At 39.7% G+C, this 13,877-nt stretch overlaps 1 protein-coding gene across 2 annotated transcripts in view; it reads right to left on the bottom strand.

Moving 5' to 3' along the window:
* The window catches only part of SPTLC3 (serine palmitoyltransferase long chain base subunit 3), a 166,499-nt gene extending 154,938 nt beyond the window's left edge, over window positions 1-11,561 (bottom strand). Inside the window, exon 1 of one of the 2 annotated variants that reach the window (XM_051792753.1) lies at window positions 11,483-11,561. The gene's annotated coding sequence lies outside the window, so the exon portion shown is untranslated. Of the gene's footprint in view, window positions 1-553; window positions 618-11,482 lie in introns of those variants that run through there. The other variant, XM_051792752.1, reaches the window with a different exon arrangement.
* Window positions 11,562-13,877: the final 2,316 nt, after the last annotated feature.

Raw genomic sequence — 13,877 nt, 5'->3', positions numbered from 1 at the left:
TTTTATCATTCACTATCATAACCAATGTACTTTTTTTAAAAAAAAAAATCACTTTAATCTATTAAAACAAACAAACCCAAACCAAATTGCAGAGCTACAAAATCTTATTTCTGACTCTCTGCTGGATTTGAAATTTCCTTACAGAAAATTAGACTGATGGATACCAGCCATTAATCCTTCTCAGCACAGAAAGTACTTTTCTTATATTGTCTTGAAAAAATCAAATATAATCTTTGAAAGAAGGAAGGACTTGAATAACAATCTGTTGTCAATCAGTCAGGGCATTAAGGAACAGCAGCAGCTACTCCTCCCTGTGCTTGAACTCTGTCCACTGGACATCTTCCTCCAGATTGACAGATCTTTACTGGGTAATTTACTATTGGAAACTAATGGCTGTACAGCAGCCCTTCACTTCTATTTTTGGATTGTCTGATCCAGGACAGTGTATTATGGCAAAATAATGATAAACATGAAGTAACTGGTCAGGAAGGACCAGCTCTTTAAGCATTTTCATATGTTGTCATAACACGTGGAAAAGAGCAGAGGGACTAACCCAGTGGCAAACAAGAGCTCTCTCCTCAGTGTTTCATCTTGTTCTGAAGATGCTGAGTTTGAAGAGATGGTGAAGTTTGGTGAGTGCTTTCAGATGGATGTTATAACCAGTCACAGTCTAGAATAAGAAAGGCTTTGTGACAGCAGAATCTTGAGAAAAAGACAAGGATCACCAACTTATTACGATCATTCGGTTGTAATTCAGAGTTCTATGAAAGGACTTCAGGAAAAATTCAGTAATCCCTCATTCACCAGGACTCCTGTGAGCCTGGGTATTGCTTATATATCGTGCAATATGAGTGAAAAATCTATGATTCATCATAAAACAGGCCTGGAAGCAATCTCTGCTCTTTGAGCGATTAAAAATGTAGCAGGATAACAGAATGAGCAAGCTTCTGCCAGGAATAAGAGACTTGTTAATCACGTCTCTGGGCAGAGGATGCATCAAATGACCTTCTGAGGCCTTGATGATCACGTTTCCTATGGCAAAAGTGACCATTTTCTGACCTGGCCAGCAAACAAAGGAAATTCATGCTTTCCCCTCTCAATTCTCTTTCAGGCAGAGCAGAAAGAGATGCTGCTCTTTAGATAAATATACTTGGAGAAACTGCTCCTGTACACAGAGTTTGCCATCTAGAGAGAGCTGAGGTTAGGAAGAAGGAAGTATTACCTTCCCCATTTTGTAGACTGCCTGTTAGATGGAAAAAACAGAAGCCTTAGGGAGGAAAAAATTTAATCTCTTATTTACAGCCAAAGCCTTGATACCCTCTTGACCCTACCTGCCTGAAGGTAGGCTCTGGCTTAAATGCATTCTTGAATCAGGAGCTGACAGAACAAATGACTCATTTAACTCAAGGGAATCTGTGGTACAGCCAGAATTGGAAACTATGTACACAAGTTGTTGGGCTGTGAATCAGTGACAAATTTATCCTTTGCCTCTCTGTAGTACTGCAACAGGGAAACACTTGATGTTTATCTGATTTAACACAAACCATCTAAATACTGTGTCTAAAATGGAACATTTAAACTTGCATGGGGAAGAGGAGGCAGAGGAAAGGGCTGGGAGGGAGAAGAATTAGGGATGACATTTTATGTCTTTTAAAAGTCTGACCTTTTGGAAATATCACTGTGTACATTTTAAATATTAATAAAGGCAGAAGCTGTTAGGAGGCACAGGGTTGTTGTTGGGGGGTGACCTTTTATTGAAGTAAAAGAAAATTGACAGTTTTATTAGCCACAGAATACTGCAAACAGAAGTTACAGAAAGAAAAGCAAGCACAAAAGCTGTCATTGTAATTAGCTATTATTCTGCAAATTAATCTGAGGATGGGGCTGTGTCTAAACATTGCTGCAGGTCCATCTGTATCTTAACCCAGACTTACCAGACAGCTTCAGAGTAAAAAAGAAGAGTGTTTCCCATTTCATTTCTTTAAAGAGATGATGTTCCCAGAGAAAACAACCATGATATTGGGACCCTCATGATCACTTTTGTGGGCCACTACATGCACCTCCCTCAGTAGCTCCGAAAAAGGCTGGGTGAGAATCCTTTTTCAAGCATCTCCAACAGAAAGACTAGAACAAGGATAAGACAGCTACTACCTCTGACATCTTTGCTTCTCAGGATAATTACAATATCCTTGTTCAAATTACCTAGACTTACTCAGACTAGAACTTTGATGCTACGTGACTAGGAAAGGAGCAATTGCTCTGCTGCTTCATTTCAAACCATTTGGGTTTTTATTAGAAGTAAGCTGAATTAACTTCTTGTCTTCATTTTGCTGGTAGTAATCTCAGGGGTTCAGCTGCCTGTGATCCAAGGCCAGCTGATACAGCACAGCTGTGTAACCTTGACTCAAGACTTCTGAGAAAATTGTGAAGTTGTGAGAATGAGCTGTGAAAAACAAACAGAGTAGACCTGTCCAAGATAAGAAAAATAAAATTGTAGGCAAAGGTAAGATTGTTCAGATAGCAGAGTTAGAAGCTCAAGGACTTGAGAGAAAAAAAAACCAAAAAACACTGACATGAAAATGTATAAAGCCCTGCAGGGAAAAAAAAAAAAAACAACACCAAAAAACACACCAAAAAAGACTTGGAAGTTGATGGTGCATCATCAAGGAACTCTGTTCCAAAGCAGAACAGGTCATTCCTTCCCCACCTTACTCATGACTGCTTAGCCACTTTTATCCAGGCAAAGATAACAAGTTTATGAAGAGTTGATTCAGACTGTTCAACTCTAGTGGGAATGAGGGGTCAGAGAAGGAAAGAAAAAGAAAGAAAGAAAGGAGAGCCCTTGCTTGTCCTTCAGATATCCTTTACTGACAAACAAGGTGCTACATAGCATTTTTTGCACTTCACTACCACTTACTTAATGTGATAAGGTCTTTCATGCATTTCACCTCCACTCAGTATCTTTTTCTTTGTAACTTATGTTATAGTTCACACCACAGAAAAAGCTGGGTTTATACACTATGCCTAGTGTAGTCACAGAGGGCAAAATCTGTCCTCCTTTAGGTCTCACTGTGTAAGACATTTCAATGCATAGGATTTAGAGCTGATGTGCACCCATCCCATAAAGCTGAAGCTGTTCTTGAACACAGTCTCATCGTTAAGGCTAGTGGGAATGAGGAAGAAAGAAATGGCAAGCAGTGTGGGATACACTCTAGAGGGAAACAAGTCAGTCTTACCTTTACCCTGCTCTGGTGAGACCCCACCTGCAGTGCTGCATCCAGCTCTGGGGTCCCCAGCATAGGAAGGACATGGACCTGTTGGAGGGAGTCCAGAGGAGGCCATCATGTTGATTAGAGGGATGGAGCACCTCTCCTACAAGGAAAGGCTGAGAGAATTGGGATTGTTCAGCCTGGAGAAGAGAAGGCTTCAGGGTGAACTAACTGTGATGCTCCAGTAACCGAAGAGAGCCCATGAAAAAGACGGAGAGAGAATTATGTTCTTTAGCTGGTAAAACACAGGCTACATTTGTTTGTAAAAACAGGCAGGATGGGAAAAGGTAAGCCTAAAACAAATATTTATTCTGAATGCCAGAATTTAATCAGTTAATTCACACAGAGACCATCAATGTGAGCTCAAGAACAAGCTAAAAATATGGTCAGGAAGTCATGGGTAAATCAAATAGGAGAGAAAAGACAGTGAAGTAATTGTAAGGAGATTTACAAGTCTATTGCCTGGAAAAATATTCCAGGTAAGCTACTATTTTTTATTTTAAAGTACAGCAAGGTACTTTGGACACAAAGCATGTTAATGGTAACATAGAGCTTGCATCTATCCTCTTACTGTTTAGTTCTATTTAGAGGTGCTCGATTTCTCCTTCCTTTTTTCTCTTTGTATTGACAAAGTTTAGGATGCCTTGAGGGCACTGTTGTATTACAATGTTATGGAACACCAGGAAAGAGAGACAAGTCACTCCACTGAAAGTGAGGGCACAACTAGTCCATCCCAAGGAAAGCACATCCCACTGAAATGCAGCTCTTCAGCAGCACACAGAAGGTCATACAGCCCTCTGGGACGAAAGCTTCAACTGAGAGCAAAATTAATGATTGTGATGCATTTTGACGTCAATGGAAACCATTCCTTTTGACTTTAGACTGTAGATATATCACCCCTTCCTCCTGACACCCCCACCAGAATCAACACCTGAACTATCTAGAATGTGAAGGTTATCACAGCATTGATGTATCTCATATAAAAGAAAAAAAAATTGATTACAAAATTCTAATTGCCAGCTAGAAATCAATATGTCATTTTGTGGTTGTATCACTAAACTTCTGCTGAATAAAATCTCTCAAGGCAGAATAGTAAATATTCAAAAAGTTACCAAATTTGCAAAGCTCCAATGTGAATGTCAGAGTTACTTAGGGATGTAAGGGAAACACAGACTAAAACGGAAACTGCTACTCTACGTTTTGCAACAACAGGAATGAAAACCTCTGCAAAAATAAATTGCTAGAACGAGTTTCCTGGATTAACTTATGGAACCTCAAAAAGAAAGATGCCTCATCCTCAGAGGTCTTGAAGACACTGAATAGGCTGGGGAGCATCCTTTTGCAGAAGGGATTAAACTTCTTTGAAATGATTGAACTGTAGCTGTTCTGAATCAACAAAAATCACAGTTTGTCAGTAACTAAAACTCATAACTCTGAGCTATGGACAGTGAATCATCTCTTCTGAGCACCTTTCATACCACTCTATATATTTATACTAAAGTAACAATAGCAAAACACAAAGTAATGTTCTTTGATACTGCATTTTCCCCTGCTATCCGGAAAATGATTCAGTTTTGTGGTTTCCTGTCAGAGAGATGCAGAGAATGACCAGAGGACAGAAGTATAATGGGTAAATCAATTTTTCTCCTTTGCTTTCAAGAAATATTTTGCTTTTCCCCAATTCCTGGCATTTGTAGCTGTCTTGAAGTTGAAAAGCAGGTTTCTGCTGTACCACAGCCTAAGGAAACTCCTTGGTGTACATGAAAAGTGAGTTATTCTCCAGGGAAATGGCTAAGAGATTTCAGCTTTTTGTCCAGAGATCTGAAGAGATGAAACATCAAATAGCTATGAAACATTCAGATACAGCAAAGAGTAAGAAAGCCTTATACCCAGTCTATGAGTATTACCTTTTTTAATTCACTCCTGTCTACAAAATCACTTCCTGTTACTTTACTCATGGCTGTGCAGAGACCCTGCACTAGTCCTATACACCACTAAACCTTCCAAATTACTTAGATGACCCAAAGTCAGACGATTTTACTTCTGGGATGCTCAGCAGCCAGTATAAATCAGAACTAGAATGTCAATCAAAGGGAAAGCCTGGACCAAAACACATCATCCACTGAAACTACACCTGCGATACCTAAGACCACAATTATCTGCTGAAACAAGATATTCTTTTGGAAAAAGTAATATCTTGAAAGCTTATTTTCTTTAAAAAGCTAGTATTAAAATAGATTTGCACCATAATTTTTTCACATTGCTGTTTCAGCTAAAAAATATTATCTGGTCTCAACAGAAGTCTTAATATTTGAATTATCCATCTTTTTCTTTTTGAACTGCAAGGAAGTTACATGATACCAAACTACTGTCACGGGGGACAGAAGAAAGCAATCCAGATAAACAGGAAGAGAGCAGAAAGCCTGGAGATGAGAGAAGGGGAAGGATAAGTCTTTTTTACTAGTTTTAAAGAAATCGCACAGTTAATATTTACAGAGCATGTTACATCTGGTGGAATGTGCAGGTGTTTTGGCACAGCCTGGAGATGCCAGAAATATCCAGGCCAAGATTTTCAAGTCAACATTGGTGTTTTAGTCAACAGTCTGTTCTATCTTTGCACATACATTTCCTGAGGGTGTTTCCTGCCTCTACCAGAACATGGCGCAAGCAGCTTGTGCTTGCACCAGAGACAGGAGTGGGAAAAGGCATTTTAAGCATACGGTAGGATGGGTTGGCTCCATGACAAATAAACTGTATGTTATCAGCTAAAGGCGAGGAGGAAGAAGAAACAGAGAGATGCTCAGGTCTGTTGGCTCACAAAGTTATGGCCAGCTGTTACCAGTCAAAGTTTATTTATTTATTTAACAGGACATTTTCTGCAATTCTGTGTGCAGTGAAAACAAGCCTTAAATCCCCAGAGCTTTCTCACAGTGCCTTTCATTATCATGAAAATGACAAGTCCTGGCCAGAGAGAACGTGAACAGTTTCTTCTCTCCTAAAAAATCAGTCTCCACTGAGGTTAAGAGGCTCTGCAATACCCAGCAGAACTACCAGACAACTCATTTTCTTGTCTTTCAGCATTAGACCTGATTCCTTTCATTTTCTGTAGTCATTTTATGGAGCACCACCACGTACAAGGATTATTGCTTAGATCACAGTTCACTCTGATTTAGTAGAAGAAAGATAGTTCAGTGACTTGGGCTACAGATTTTCTATATGATTGAGGTATCAAGCATCTGGAGCCCTCATTTATCTTCATTTTTCTTTAAGACAGCAGCAGGCACACCTCAGCTAGGTCTGTAATTCTTTGGGACTCCTCTTATATCCAACAGAGAGAAGGCTGAACTGACTTAAGGTAGTGGTCTCCCCCCCAACAAGTCTGAAAACTGACTTTGATATATTTAAAGTTAAATGAGTAGCTGAAACTTCAGCTCCCAGGGTATAACAGTACTTTCCAGCTCTGAGGATATTACTTTAGAAATCACAATGCTTTCGGACACCATGGTCTTACAGGAATGTTGATGATGGTAAAACAAGCCTTATAAATACCATTCAGCATCATCTAGACCTACATGAAACTTTGTGCTTATTTGCAGATATCCTACTTTGGAAAACTCTTGAGAAGGATGACCCTGGAACAATGTAGCTCCTTTTGACTGAAAGGTGTCAGACAAATGCACCAGTTTTACTCATGCAGTGATTTAAATTTCTGCATAGATAGAATTCTCATTAAAAGACTGTTGCAGCCAGTCTCTTATGGCGTCTTGGCAGCTTTAATTTCAAATATCGCACTTGTGGTTTTTTTACTTGTAGATGTGTGTGGCTCAACTGAAGAGAGTGCAGAGAAGAGTCAGGAAAACATTCAGAGACCCAGAAAACATAAGCTAGAGAACTGGATTTGATGACCCTCAAGAAAAAAAGTGGCAGGACTTTTCAAGCATTGAAGGGGGAGGACTCCAGACTGCTGGATCAGAGAAGAAGGAAGAGAGGAATTATAACAGAGAAGATTCCTTTCCAAAGTCCAAGATGCACATTCCTCTTATCAACTCATGCAGAAACATATTCTTTTTCTTCCTCATTCTTCCACTATAAAATTACATAAATCCTTCATTACATCAGCTTTTGTATTTTACTGAAAGTATTTTTATTGTGTCACAGATGTAATTGCAGAGATAGTTACAAACTCAAACCTTCATGTCCAGTGAATATACTGAGAAATTAAATTTTCATAGAGAGCAAGAAGCAATTTCAAGCCGAGTTTCAGTAAGGAGTGCTATAATGGGAAGCCTTTTCAAAGGTAGTTTGGAGGTTCTCATCATTTTCCTCAATTCAAGAATGGATTAAATAAGACTGAAAAAATAAAATCACTTCTCTCGAGTCTATATCAAATATTTGAAGGTTAGTTTTCAGTGTTTCCTACATATACATTTCTCTTTGGGAGCCTAAGATGTTGTTTGTAGCTCCGTTTTTTTCCTATACATCTGCTTTCTTGCACCACCTTCAACATGTGTCATTGAAACATAAAATTAATCTTCTTGCTGGAAAGTCAAAGAAATGCGGAGTAGGAAAAAGACAACAAAAAGGCTTTTTTACTTTCTCTCCAGAGCTACTTGATGGTGTTTTCCAAGCAACATTGCCAGGAACGGATTAAAAACAAGCTACAAGTTCATGGAGACTCATTTGTATAAAGATGTAACAAGGGGAAAATCTGAATTAAGCAAGTTCATTTTTTCCTGCTAGATAAGGAGGCTGGAGGGCATCACTCTGCAATCCTGTGCAATCCCAAAGGCACAAACTTCAAACCAGCTAACTCCTGTGCACAATGCTTACCGAGTGAATTAAGAACTGTCTAGAGGCTTCATGTATAAACCTGAAATCAGCTGTTACAAGGAACAGTATTTCACTTCAGTATAAATAAAACATACATCTGGATTTCTGCTGAACTCTTTGTTCACACTCCTACGCTATGATTGTTCCCAAGCAGTCTTCTCTTCTCCCAGGAGGTGTAAGAAAGTAGCTTAGCTAAGCCAAACAACAAACACAGTTTATTTTATAAAAAGACTGGCTGGCTGACTCTCTGCCTAAATACTTTATCTTTGTGGTCTACTAGATCAGAGGGTGGAGGAAACGCAAGAAATCCTAAGGACAGGACTGCATGCACATAGAACCGATACGCTGACACAGCCCAGGCTTTGGGAATGGATGTTTGGCTCCAAGTTCAATAATAGAGTTGTTAATTTGTTAATACATGCCCAGGTGGTGTATTCCAGGCAGCTGCAAATGAGTGGGTACTGAACAGGCTGAAACTCCAGCTAGTGCAGAGCTGCTCTCCTGAAAGAACACCTATTGGAAGGTATAGGAACATGCATTTGGATTTGGCTTCTGTGGCCAACATGGGTCATTAAACAAAACACGCATCTGCCACTAACACATGGGTATTTTCCCTCCCCGCCCAGAGCCCTATGTCACCCTTTAAAAAACCAGGAAAATACCTTTGCAAACTTTTTGGCCTCTTTGGGCAGTAAACATAAATATGTTCTGCAATTAGTCATAGTCTAATTGCACCTATCCATCAGGTTCCAGTTTTAGTTGCCACACAAATGGCAACATAGTAATTATTAACACTTCTGCCAAACCAGATTTCTGGAGCCTTTATTTACGCAAGTGCCATGGTTCCCAAAATTCTCTGTTCCTGCTCTCCGACAGAGTGCTGCATTTGGAAATCATGAGTGGGAGTTTAAAATAGGTTCAGCATACAGCTCACACTGTTCCCATCTCTGACATCCATATGTGGTTTGGACAATCTGGAGCTTTCTTTGAAAGGCCTCTCTCTGTCTATTTTGCAAAATAAAGTTCTCCATTTGCTGCTATTAGGATCTGCAAGTTGCAGCACTTTAAGATGAACGTGATAAACAATGATGTTTATAAAACACTCTGACGGCTAAATAGACACATACAGGATCAAATATTTGCCACACAAGCAATCAAACAAATTGATAAACATGGAGAAAGTGATTATAGAACTATAACTGTTCTATTATTAACCAGCAATCTGCATATCTGCCTCCAATTAATTCCTAGAAAGGAGATGCGAGTCAGTTGAAACTTAATTACTGGCATAACACTTTGTTGATTAGAAATGCAGTAACAGTCATTGCTTCTACTCCATTTATACAAGGCCCATAATAACAAGCCAAAGGATGTCAGTCAGTCACTGCTTTCCTGCCAGGAGTTTCTGCTGCAGCAACAGCTCCTGGTGTAAATGCACTCCCTCCTCCACCCATGTCACTCAGCTCGGTAATTGCCTTGCCACTCACATAAAGAAAACAATTTCCGGCTTTGATGGGATTTTGTCGGGGATGGGAAACTGCTTCTGCAATCTCTGCAGGTAGGTGTGAGGTGGGTTACTTTGGTGGATCACAACACGAAACTAATCTTTAAGGAAGCAGGTGGAAAGTGAGAGAGATTTGTAGGCTGGTAGGTGCTGGGGAAATGATGCTGCTCGAGTGATTAATAAAAGGGAGGTAGGTGTTAGATGAGGTGGAACTGAGACAAGCAGAAGAAAGCAGAAGCACAGGGAAGAAAGTTGTATTGCCATTTTCAACATCTCTCAGTTCAGCACATCTTTCAGAAGCTCTTATAAAACCACATACACTTATTTCATATGTAGCTGACCAGCAGCCTAATTTCAGCTTGCTTCGTATTTGGGCCCCCCCATGAGCTACACCCTCATCACCATCATTCCATCATTCCCAGCCTGAGGCTGCAGATGCAAAGAGTTTTCCTTTCAGAATTTTTCTCACTTCACAACCTCATTCCCAGGATGAGGTCACTCAGTTTTAGACATTTCATTCTGCTTCTCACCTGAGGTGAGACCAGAGTCTGGCTTCAGGTTCCCCTGAGGCCCCTCCCAAGCTTCCCATGCACTCACATGACTCCGCATGATCCCAGCTTGACTTATTAGGACATAGGCAAGGAAAAGGCTCTGGGAAGGTAAACAACAACTAACCTTGTCTGCTTCCTGTCACAGCCAGCACCTGCAGCAACAGAGACAAGACTTTCTCCTCCAGCTGCCTCCTTACCCACCATGTGCATTTATTCCAAGGTTTTCATGAACAGGTATGAGAAACGTATAATTTATATCTCTCTCTCTCTCTTATTATGATTCAAAATTTAATCACAAATACAGTTTGTGGGTAGCAAGTTGAGGACAGAGCAAATGGAAAGATTTACAGAGAAGTGCTTATAGAACATGAACTCATTTCAAGACTCCTTTTGGATGGAAAGCCATAAGAAGAGGGTAAGGAGGCTTAAAATTAAAGGAAAAACATAACCATCACAGTTTTAGTCAGAAAACCTCTCTAGTGTTATAGCTCAAATCTGCCCCTGAATGCATAAGGGACACAATGAGACAGCCATGCTGTCCATGAATATATACAACACTTTGCTTTTACACTTGCAAAGGAGCCAGAGTGAACTATTATGTACAATTCATGCAAATTATTCTAGTTAACACATTTTTGCACCAGAAAAATAAAGCTCCAACTTACTGGAGTCCCAGAACCCAAGGACACCAGAAATACCAAGGATCTCTGTGAGAGTTACTCGAGGGTCTGACCCCCAGACATTCCAACAGAGGACTTGTTATAATGTCTGATAGGAAAAACATACTGAACAAAAGCATCTATTTCAGTTGCTCACAATGAAGCTTTGGGTTTATTTCCTATCTACTGCTTTAATGTTCAATATTGCTATCCCAGGATCCTCTGACAGGACTGAAATTAACTGTCTTCAGTATGCTTTTTTATTTCTGAGTGCACTCCTGAGAGAGATGAATCATCATGAGATGAATCTTAAATGCACCGGGCTCCTCATCTCTTCATAGCACTGTCTATATCTTAACCACATACCTTTAGCAAGTAAAAGTATATTAAGTTAATGGATAAAAGTCCTTTCATTCTTAGCCCAAATGGTTCTACTTCAATTGCAGTATATTTCATCACAGCAATATTAAGATACCTTCAAAACTGCTCTCGCAGTTCAAAGAGGTAAAAAGACTATTTGCTTCAGGTTGACACCAAATTTGATCTTTTGAGTGATTACTGCACTTTTCCATACAGGAAAACTTGGCTGCACACAAACCATGCCCTTAGGGAAACTAAAGCTCACTGGTTCTCCCTCTACACCAAAAAAAGAATGCTAACCCTTCTTACCTTCAGAAGAGGCATAACAGCTCCTGGTGTAGGTCTTCAGAAGTGTCCAGAAACCCCAAAACTGCCAGGATTTACACTCCTGAGAATTATAAAATAGGAAAAAGAAGTAATATTTAAGTTTGTTGTTTTTTTTTTTTTCAAACAAACACAGAATAAAGTTCTTAACAGTATTATTCTCTCATGTTTTTATGTTTTTGATATTTGGAAAAAAAATCCAAAACTAAACCCAAACAAGCAAAACCAATCAACCAAACAAAAAAAACCCTCCTTGGCAGGTAGCCTGGCTTTGTATTGATCACTTCTTGTTCTTCACATATGGTGAAATGTTATTTTTAGTGCTGACTACACACTAAATGAAGGAGATACACACAGGGTATATCCAGTGTTTTGCTTTCCTGTAAACGAGATCACCAGCAGTACCCCAGAGAGGATGTGTGCCCTGTTTTCTGTAGTTCATATTTCTTTAGCATAGCATTTCTGAAAACTAAAAAATAAGCATAAAATCTCTAAGCTTAAAATACAAGCTGGGCAAAGCCATTTCACAAAATACAAGGAACTGTCGAGGCAGAGTTTAAAGTACAGTCACAAATTTAGGACAGTTTTCTGCACCTTTTTTTCAGAGTTTTCAATAACTCTCTTACACTATTCCCATTCTCTTCAGGTTTTCCCAGCTGTCTGTTATTTTCCTCATATTTATTTTTCCTTCCAATCAAAAGCCACATTCCTGTTTTCTTATTTGAAAATTGAAAAAGGAATAAATTCCGTAGAATCACTTTGCAGACAGATAAGAAACTGCTGTGTATTTTAAAGAGAAAGCTTCACATTCAGTACATTGAAAAACAGAATGAATTGTACACATCACTTCTGGAAAAAGCAGAAGAGGCTTCCAAGCATATTTTTCAAGCTGTAGGGATTTATCCAGTATCTATTTGCTCTGAATGAACCTGTAAAAACCCACAAAACAACAACAACCATAGCTGATAAGTAGCATCAGTATGATGTTCTGCAAGACCTACCTCGTACACTTTTGATTTCACTCTGCATACTCTTTATTGTGCTTGTGCCTTTCAAGCGCACAAAATAGGGCAAGATCTACTCGGGAAAATAACACCTTTGGAAGGAAATTATAAAACCCACATCCAAACCCTTCATACTTCCATCAGAAAAAGCAAACCAAAGGGTTCAGCCCAAAACCGAAACGAGGGCATTTAAAAATACAGAAAGGAAAGAAGCTCTACCATTAGCATAACAAAAAAAGGCAGCAACAAATAAAAACAGTGATTACCTCGGGAGCTTTAGCCTGCACTTCACTAACTGTTTAACCTTTGCTGTTTCTTCTGAACTCAGTTAATCTCCCCTTCATGCTTCTTCCTGTTCCTGAGGTCCCTATTTGCTAATCACCTGTGTCTCCAGAGCAGGTTGGCTAATTTGGCTCCGATAGCTATTAGTCGCCAGGCAACACCCGGCAGCAGCTTTCACACAAGTGTCTGTATTTACTCATTTATCCTTTCCCTTGTTTGCGGGGAAGATCATCAAGTCAGCGTGGTGCAGACATGAACAGAAGGAAGAACCTCAGACAGAAGAGAGGCCATCTCTCACACTTAATTATTATAACATTTATGAATATTCGTACGAGGAACACTTAGGTCAAGATGGAGAAGGGTATTTTGGAGAGAAGAAACAAATGCAGCTTCTGATTAGCTCTGTAAAGGTACACATGAAAGCTGTCAGAGCTGGGACTGATTGCACGAAATGGTGTTCCATGAGTCCCAAAAACCATTCTTAAAGCAATATAACGCAAATCCTGGGATATCTCTGTTTGGCAGAACAAACCTTAAAATGATCAGTGTGTAGCAACGTGGCTTGCATGGTCACTGCAGAAGTGTCATGAAGCCAAAAGACATAAATGTTGTACAAGTAGACTTATGGGATTAACAGAACATTACACAAATGCTTCTAAATTCAATTCAGCTCACCTTCTAAAGGGAACAGGAAAAGCTCAGCCCTCCAGAGACCCTCTTCACAAAGCAGAGCTGTCATGCTTCATGTTAAAGATGTCCCACTAAGACTTGTGTGAACATAAAACCCCCACGCTAAGGCTGCAGGGAAGCAGGAGACCCTAAGTGAGCAAAGACACAGAGAGGTCTTTGAAGCTTTGTTTGCATTCAACAGCAACAAGAAAACCCTTGAGTATCAGAGTTTATGGAAACAGCAGGATGACAACCTACTCAGAAAGCCAGCCCCAAGGAGGGGGAATCTGGCTGAATTGGCCCCTTGACTTTGATAAGGAAAAATCCTAAGTGACAGCTAGAACAAGAGGTTGTTTTTAGAGTCACTGTAGGTTTCTAAAATGTTTGGGGACCTCTTTTGCTGTGCCTCTAAGTTGTTCTAAGGG

The sequence above is a fragment of the Manacus candei genome, unplaced genomic scaffold (genome assembly GCF_025592945.1).
Source record: "Manacus candei isolate 608988 ecotype Guabito, Panama unplaced genomic scaffold, ASM2559294v1 h1tg000035l, whole genome shotgun sequence".
NCBI classification, from domain to species: Eukaryota; Metazoa; Chordata; class Aves; order Passeriformes; family Pipridae; genus Manacus; species Manacus candei.
The sequence above is the reverse complement of the archived record's forward strand: the minus strand, read 5'-3'. Positions and strand labels throughout refer to the sequence as shown.